The following is a 10,035-nucleotide window of genomic DNA, read 5'->3' as shown; positions in this document are numbered from 1 at the left end:
GAAACTTAGATTTGGTGATCGTTGAAAAAAAATAGCAAATAAGTTTAAAACCGAATTGCATAGCACAATTTGCTTAACATTACTAAAACACTTAAGATGTTGAAACTTAATTGATGGAAGTTGAATTGAATTGACAAGTTGAGATGACAAACAAAAATATTTACGGAAAAGTGTTACTAAATCGCTTAAGATATCGAGACTCTGGACTTTTGCTATATTGTTGAGAGATGAGTTGAATTAATCATAACTGTAGATTCTTCTTATATTTTTGCCAATTTTTCAAATATCCCAGATTCTTTTTTTCATTCTCCGCACGTCTTCAGCATCACTTAACTCTAAAGGAAGAACTGAAAGAATAGTTTTTAATAGATATAGAAACGAAGTGTAGGTTACAAGACCTTTCCTCAGGGGATCTCAAAAAGTCTTTCGAGGCTGATCTTTTTTTTTTCTCTTTAAAAAGAAGAACTTTCCTCCAAAAGAACAATCACTGTTCGAAAAGGTTTAAAGATAAATGATTGTTCGAACGTGGATATTCCTTCTTTTTCTAAATATTGTCAGCTTTCTGAAGAAGTAGGCATGAATTAAAAGAATAGCGAGCAGTTTTATAATGAAAATGAAAGAAGGGTGGAAAAGAACAAAAAAAAATTCAAAAGGGGTCGTGGAAGGAAGATAGAAGAAAAGTTTTCTAAAAGTGAAGCGAAAAAGATCTTGAGCATCAAGTCGTTCTTAGGCATCGTTGGATCAGGAGGAGAAGGATGAATGATCATCCAATCTCGCCCCCCTTAGGGATGACTCGGGCCTACACCGAAAATTTCTCATCTTCCTCTCTTAAGCTTTTCTTCTTTTCTTTCATTTCGGTTTTTTTTTCTTTTCCAAATAAAGAAAAAAGTTGAATAAAAGGCGGAGAAAAAGGAGAAGGAAAAGCGGTTTTTATAAATATTTTTCTGAGTATGGTGCCATTCATTTCTTTTTAAATAAAGGGGGGATTTCGGGGTGCAGATAACAAACAAATAGCTTGGGGGAGTTAAAGGGGGGTGATGAAAGCTCTTTGATTGATATGCAAATGAGCAGGGTCTGGGTTGTGCTCTGGAGCATAACCTACTGTAACCGAAGCATTTTCTTTTCTGATTTTTCATTCTTATCGAAAAAGAACAGGGCTAAAAAATAGAAAGAAATAATTTTTCAACATAATTTTTTTTCTTCTTTCCCCTATAAATATAAGATTTAAAAGAAGTAACATTAGAGTGGTTTAATGTTTTTGCGTAAACAATACAAGTATTTTAATGAAGGAAGAATGTTTACAAATCTGTCAAATAATAATTAAACTGCGTTGTAAGTTAATTGTTTAGTTGTTATATTGTTATAATTGGAATTCAATTTCCATGCCCTCATTTCTCAACATTTTGTTAAACAACAAACAAACAAGCAAAAAATTTAAATTAGAACCTTCTCTTGCATAATTTTAAAATGTGTTGATTCAAAGATAATATAGTGAGAGAAATAAATATTGTTTGTTAATCAATGAAATATTAATTAAAATAATTAATTGTTTTAATTAAAATAATTAATTGTTATATATATGGGTGATTCTCACGAAACATGAAATTCACTGTCCCTTGCTTCAAGATCTAATACTATAATACTAAAAGAACTTTTTTTAAAAAAAAATTAATAAATAGCATTGCTGTTAGCATTTTAAAATGACTTTGCACTAGCATTGACTGTTTTGTATACTTAAAAAATTTAATTGATAATCAAAATGTCATTTTCCTGGCATGTCCCAAACAATATTTCCAATAATAGCTAGCTTCAAAACTTCCCATACATTTTTCAAAATCTAACTTTTTTCATTTTATCATATGCAAGCATTTCTAGAATATACGCAGAGGGTATTGTTTACTAAAACTTCGTTTAAAATAATTTTTCTGTCAATAATTTGTTTGTCCCATGAAAATCTGTCATTTTCCTGGCTACTTTTATTTAGTGATTTATAACCAAAATAGATAGCGCCAGGAATCAATATCTTATGTTAATAGATTGATTAGATACTCTCCTATCTGAACATGTCTTGTTGCATGAATAAAGAACCAATTTTCTGGCTCAAAATCTATTTCAGAAAATTTTTCAATGTGAGTAGGTTTTTATGCTGTCATTTTCCTGGCTTCTTGAAATCATGAATAACAAAAACTATATAGATTTATCTGAGTTATTTTAAGAAATACTGTTGTTTTCTGCAGAATATAGACGTCTTCGGCCAAAATATTAAATTAAAGTAAAGTTATGTGCTATAAAATGGCGAATTTGTCATTATTCTGGCTGTCATTCTTCTGGATTATAAATGCCAGGTCATTGAGGTGTTACCAGAAATTCTTTTTAACTGCTAATACTGTAAAGAGAGAAAGCAAATATTAACCTCATACCAAGTTTATGTATGATTTTAATATGCTTGGATGTAATCGAAGTTATTTTTTTATTTAATGATTGATTATTATACACAATTTTATTCTGCAGATATCAGCAACAAAAATTTTTTGGTTTCCTTCTACAGTGGATAAAAAGAATTAATTAAAGTGAATTAATTTAAGCATTTTATGGTCTATCTAACATAAAGGCTTAAGTTAAGTAACTTACTATTAACTTAAAACTAACTGTTTTTTAAACTTCTAAGGTAATATGTCATTTTCCTGGAATTCAAGATTTGGTGAATTTCTATTTTATTTTTTTTTCTCGAGCAAATGTTAATAAACTACACTGCTGTCTATAAGATATTAATAAGTGTAGCTTGGTCCGAAGTGTAGTAGTAGAAATTTCAGAAATTTAATAAATGTAGTAGTAGAAATTTCTTGGTCCGAATTGTCATGTTTCGTGAGAATCACCCATATAAATATGTATCATAAAAAACTTATAAAAAATAATCGAAATTTTCTAAACGAAATGTTGAGCAGCAGTAATGGCAGCTAGATGCATTAAACGTGAAATTATATGTTTGTGTAGGGTCTAAATGTTAACAGAAAGAAAAATTAGGAGCAAAAAAGTTTTCGTCTTGGCTTGAAAAGTTAAATAAAGCTGATTGACTATCAAAAGTACTTTTTAATTATCAATAAACTGGTCATATGAATGTAAAGACTGATTTTAACTTTTATGTTGTCTTTTAGTTCTTGAACCACACTATCAAGCTGAATTATTTTTTTAAACTTTATTTTTTGATTTAAAATGAATTGTTCATTGCTTTAGATCTGTGTATTCTCCTAACATTTATATTTGTTACAACTTCCTTCCACAGGCGTAATGTGAGGATGCATACTTTTTGTTTTTACAAAACAGTTCGTTTATTTTAAATCTTATACATGCATTTACAAATAAATATTGTTCTTCTTCTTCGTCAGCACTACAGCCTAGTGCAGACCAAGGCTTTCTCAATTAGCTGCCTCCAGGCAGGGCGACTTTGAGCTAGATTTTTCCACCTGTTTATTCCCAACATTTTTAAGTCCTTCTCAACACTGTCCAACCATCTTGTAGCTGGTCTCCCACTTCTTCTAGTTCCTTCAATTTTCGAAAAAGTAAGTTTTTTAACTAGGTCCAAATCTTCACGCCGAAAAGCGTACCCCAGCCATCTGATTCTGTAAGCCTTAATAACCATCAAAATATTAGGTGATCTACATTTAATGTATATCTCATGATTATATATAAAAAATAAGTATGTCTATATACCTAAAATTTAAAATAAGGAACAGTTTTCTGTAAGCAAAAAAACCTCCTCTCACGCTACGCCTATGTTTAATGCATTCAAAAATTTTCAACAGCGCTAAAAAAATACCTATGGGGTGATACTTAATACTTATGGGATACTTACTGTCGAATACAGAAAATACTGATCCTTAATGGTCATACCATAAACCACAATTTGATGAAAATGTACAAAAATCTTACTACCATAGGCGAACTGTGTAAAATGAATTGTGTCTCTGTTAAAGTTCAACCGTAGTGTCGAGTAATTAATTTTTAAAAGTTCGGTAATATGGTTCTACATAAGTTTTATTAAAGTTGCAGCAAATTTGAACAATGCTATGGTTAAATATGCTCCGAATAAACAAATACTTTGTGGAAGTCTAGCGAAAAGTTACTTAGTTTTAACTTCTTCAGCCAACTAAACTCCTGAAATAGATTAAATTCGATGCCTATTTCATTCCGAAAAAAATTGAATAGAGAAAAAGAATGGCTGAATGTTTAACAATTTAATACTTCTTAAACTTTAGAAACTTAAAAATGGAAGAAATCTGATTTCGAAATGAAAAAGGGAAGAAATAGAAAGAAAAGATCTCTTCAATTGATGACATGTTACCAAAAGACAGGAAGAGAGAAACAGACCGGGCGTTTCTTCCCGCTTTTTTGTTTCGTTCTTTCTCAGCGTGGATCATTTGATATGTCTGTCTGCTTATTCGATGAAGATGAAAAGAAAGAAATCATCGATAGTAACATTGCGATATCAAAATTCCATGTCCTGGCAACTCAGGAAGTAGAGACCGTTGCATCATGCAAATTTACGCAAATCTCCGAGGATTCGAATTTGAATAATTTTCTAAGCTTTCATTCTATGAAGGCTGAAACCCATTCAAAAATATCGTCTGCGTAGTGCTTTAAATAAAATTAAATACACAAAATAAGTAAGGGAATTATTTTGTTGAGATTTACCATTTATTTACCAAATTAATTTTATTGCAATGATCTGAGCGTAGCATACATGGAGAATATTGTAGCATATTTACGTTTAAACTAAGTTTCTATTTTAATAGTTTCTATTTTAAGCTTTGCTACATATTGGCCATATTAATTTCCTTGCAAGTATCTGAGCATGACATTCACGAAGAATGAGGTAGCACATTCACATTTAAATTTTAATAAATTCTAAATAAGTTAGAGAATTATTTTATCGAGCTTTACCATTTATTTGCCAAATTAATTTCATTACCATGATTTGAGCATGACATTCATGACGATTAAGGTAGCATATTTACGTTTAAACTAAGTTGCTATATACTAAGCGTTACCATTTATTTTCCCATTTCATTTCATTCTTAATGATAGCATAATTTTTGATAGTTACAAAAATAGCTTCTTAAAAAATATCATATTTATTACGTTCATAATTCGTAATGAAACAAATAATGAAATAAATAGTTAATTTTTCCGACAAAACTACAGAAGAAAATTGTTGTTAACATAAACTGATAGCAACATCAAACCCAAATTTTCCCTCAGCTTATAGATGCGTAACGCATCAAATTCCAAAACCCCCACGTCTCCAGATATGATAACTACATATGGTATGTACATGGATTATCACTTATAGTTGATTTCCATTTGTGGAATGAATTATTGATAAATGCTTATTTCATTTTGATAGTAGACATGATATGAAGATGATTGTTTATGCGCTTTCAGTAATATTTTTTAAGTATTTGGAAAGCTTTTAAATCCATGTTAATGAGTTAATGAGTAAGAAGTTAAAGATAGAATGAAAATAGTTAATGCGCAAAATCAATCAATGCCTTAGCTGACGTTGTTTTTTAAGTTTATGTAGAATAATTAGAGTGAAATAAAAAAAAATCAGTTGCTTTAAAATATAGCAAAAATAACTCCATTAAATGAACGCTATATCGCGGAAGAAACTTTTCTTGCTTACAATCAGCTGAAAGTTTAAAAAAAATTATTATCGTTATGGAGAAATCTCTTTGTATCCATAAGTACGCCAAGCTCCGACCGCAAACGTTATATAAATATCGCTAACTCCGGAATTGACGTTGCACAGTCTTCTTTTTGCTTGCTATTTAAAATCGTGTGAAACGAGGATATCAAAACTTATTGAATAAAATCTATTGTTTTTTTCTCTTAAAATTAGAGAATTGTCTCATATTTGAATTTTAATGGTATCATTTTTCTAAAAATGAATCAGAAAATATTTGAAATAAGTAAAAATTACTATTCCTTACACACAAAACATTTCTTGCAGACGATTTTTTTCTACAGCGAAATAAAAGTAAAAATTCTTTATCTCGCATTTGATTTTTTAGGGACACGTCAGTATAAGAAGCGCAATTTTTAGTGGTCAAATCAAATCCAACGTTCTTGCAACGTCATATAGTTGTTATTTTTTCAAAAATGAATGTTCTCCTTATTTATCGAAATATATCACCAGTTCTAGGATTCCAGTAAGACTACTAAACTATAACTTTTTTAAAAAAAATAATTCTATGTATGTCGTTAAAGATGGCCAAAATTAAATTTCTGTCTGGTGTGTTTAACTTATAAAAGCTTTTATATTGTTTTGAAAGCATATTTGTATATTTTGTTATCTAAATAAAACTGAACTGCATCGCTGATGATTACTTAAATTCTCTACTGAAATGAGCTTTTCTTTTCTTGCAGCGGAGTAAAGTTCTACTTCCATTGGTATTTAAAAATATAAAGTTTAGAAAAAAGGTTAATTTAGATAAACCTAGAGTAAACCACGAAGTTTCAAAGGATAAAAATAGGCTTTCAAAATATCAAAAAGCAAATACATTATTGCAGAATTACTTCCCCGCCGCGGAATCTTGATCATAATCCAGTCGTAATTTCTTTTCATTTTGATATTTCGAAAAAAATGTTCCCACCATTTGAAACTTCTCGGTTTTCTCTATGTTTATCTCAATTCACTATTTCTCTAAACCTTAAATTTAAAATTGCATATACACTATAAAAATTCCGAAAAAAATTATGACCTATAGTACCAATACTTTGGGTGCTTCATCCGCAAAATCAATCGTACAGTAAAATGTTATACCGAACTTTGCACAGAAATGTTTATTCAATTAAAGTGATTCAGTGATATTACTGTAATTATAACTGTAAAAAGTACGGTGTTTCAGATTTTTTATCCCGTAACATGTTCCAGTAGAAATAGATTTTACGGTAAAAAGTACCGGCAACCTGAGTGCCGGTACTTTTTATCGTAATTTGATCGGGAATTTCTTACAGTGCCAATTGAAAAATTAAGTATGAAAAATTTTTTAGCTTTTTTTTTCTATAATCTTTTACAGTCTTAAACATAAATAAGAAGTCTTTAAGAACGTTTTTGATGCAGTTTGGGTTGCTATAAGCTTAAGTTCAAAATAAAGTATGTTATGGAGAGTTTGTGTACTAAAGAGATTTGATAAATTAGATTGTTTAACTAGATTATTTTTATCGAACCCCGCTATATAAAGTTAGATAGCGTAAGAGTTATCTTTGGTCTAGAAATAATGTTTAAAGGAAATGATATGCTGTTTGTCACGTACAGTTGGTTGCGCCAACTAAATTAAATTTCATTTCCAAGTAAATTACAAATGAAGTTCTTGGAGATGGAAAGAAATTATGATTTTTTTCTCAAAATCAGCCTGAAAGTTCTTGCTGATACATCGATAGTGACTGACAACATGATTTAGTGGATGACATCACGATTTCCCCCCTCCTAAACTCAAGATTTTAAGTTGATAGAAAATAGTTGCAGTGACTTCACATTTGTTATGCTTTTGATAAAAATACCAAGTTTTAATTCTTTTTCCACCAAGCAGCATAATTATAAAATTATATTTTATTAAATAAATAATTCTAATTCCAAGAAACATAAGTGGTGAAATATCGTTTTAAAACATACAAATTTGAAATAAGAGCCGACATGTTTCAAGTGCTTTTTCAAATCACTATAGTTTTTTACTCATTTTCGTCTAACAAGTCTTGAAAATGGGCGCCTACTTTTGAGCAGGTGAAGCATGTCGATTATTATTTCCAATTTGAAATGAATTAAATTTTTAATCAGCCATATTTTATTGTTAAATTTACCAAAAGACCCTATCAAAGCACTAGGGTAAAAATTACGGAATTTTTAATTGTTCCCATAGATTTATGAACCATACGGTAAATTTTAACATATTCTGGTAGTTTTGATCATTTTTTTTTCTCAGTGCATGAATTCGATAGTTAGAGGTTTTGATTTATGTTACAGTGATTAAAAACAAATTATTAGAGGGGGTAATTATCATCAGTATTAAATTAAGTTTTTTTTAAGTTAAATTGAAAAGTATTTAATTTTCAGGAATGATTCTAAAATTTCATTTTTGGTAATTAAATTTTTAAAAGTGTGAATATTGAACAAATTAAAAAATATTAAGTTAAGTATTGTAAAACTAAAAAATATACGTGTGAAATGTATGTAGGATTCACTAAATCTAAATTTTTCGTAATTTTAATGAACAAATAAGCATATTTTTTAACATTCAATCCATTTTCTTGGTCAGCTTATTAAGATTTTGGAATATGTATGTGATTCATAAGCCGAAGTCATTCATAGGGAAGGTTTTTATGTAGGTTCTAGTAAACTAAAACGTCATACTTCATCGGTTTTCGTCCAAGGCTGTCCAGTCAGTATACCCCATCTAGATCTACTAGATGCTATATTTCTCCACCTGTTAACTCTCAAGTCCCTTAACCACTTTTCTACTCTATCTAACCATCTTGTTTTAGGTCTTCCTCTTTTTCTTTTTCCCTCTGGTCTACGAAAGATTATTTTATTAATAGGATTTTCATCGCTATATCGAAATACATGTCCTAACCATTTTGCTTGAGAAATCTTGATCATATTTACTATGTTAGGTTCTTAACATTTTGATTGTAATTCATGGTTTTACCTAATTCTTCAGGTTCTGTTTATTTCATCTATTCATTTTGCCTTATTTTCAGTCTTAAATTAACGTTTAAAATTAACTTTATATCAATTTTGGAAAACTAAATATTTTTTAATCAAACTAAAAAGTAATTAGGAAATATATGGTCAAAGTGACAAACTTTTAATCGACAAAAGAAAGATATTTTTTTAGGGGGAATATTTTACTTACATAATCGAAAACCAGTAATTATAATAGTTATTTTTCTTTAAATTTGAACAACCTACTATAAGACTAATAAATGCAATGGAGTATAGCCCTTGCTTTCAATTACAGACAACTAGTGGTGCTTAAAAATAGACATAATAATTTTTAACTTATCATCAAATCAGTGGAAATTCTCCTGGTTTAGTAACCACTTAAATGCTATAAATTTTGATCCGATACATAACTTGACTCTATATGTGTTTTAGCTATTGAATTACGTGGTGATCAGAAATATTTCATGATAAAAATTTATATACCATTTTAGTAATTTTGAAAGGACTTAACGAAGTAATGATTTTTGTCACAAATAAATGATTTTCGTCACATATTAGTTGTAAAACTATTTGGTTTCCACTGAATTTTTTAGTGTTTTTTTAAAAAGTCATTTTTTATTTCAATTTACAATTTAATTGAAACAAATACATTAAATACGCAAAAACTATTTACTAGCATGGTAACAACTTAATTTTAAAAATAAAGTCTCCTTTTAATATTACAGAACTCTTTGTAATCCTCAAAAACGCTTAGTTTTGATACCAATAGTGTACTTTGAATCAATTTCTTATATTCCAATTAGGCTAATTCTTTTGTTTTTTATTATGCAATGTTATAAACTATTTTTCGACATTTCGGCTTTTAATGTCTGAATTTTTAAAAAAAAATTTAAACAATGTCTATTGATTTTATTGAAAATTGTAATTCGATTGAAATGTGTTTCACAAATCTAAACAAGACTTGTAATTTATTTATTCGTTTCAAATTTCAGAATGTTTAACATTTTCGAAGATTGAAATACAAAAAAAAAAAAAGGTGCAAAAGGAGTTTTGCTATTTTTTTAAACGGTTTCTTAAATGTTTTTTTTTTATACGTTTGGCATTTTATTACTTTGGGACGGTTATTTTCTTCCACGAGTAGAAAAATCGAACAATTTTGATGGTCAAGGAGATTTAATAAGTAGTAAAAAGGAAAAAAAAAATCAAATTGGAAAAAATTGATTTCATCACAGTAATGCTTTCATATTATGGTCCATTATTTCAACTAACTACCATTCAACTAGTTATCATTACCTCATAACATAAATGATTTA

This window comes from Parasteatoda tepidariorum, chromosome 6 (assembly GCF_982258835.1).
Source record: "Parasteatoda tepidariorum strain Cologne lab strain chromosome 6, Ptep-v5.0, whole genome shotgun sequence".
NCBI classification, from domain to species: domain Eukaryota; kingdom Metazoa; phylum Arthropoda; class Arachnida; order Araneae; family Theridiidae; genus Parasteatoda; species Parasteatoda tepidariorum.
This window is presented reverse-complemented; position numbering follows the sequence as displayed.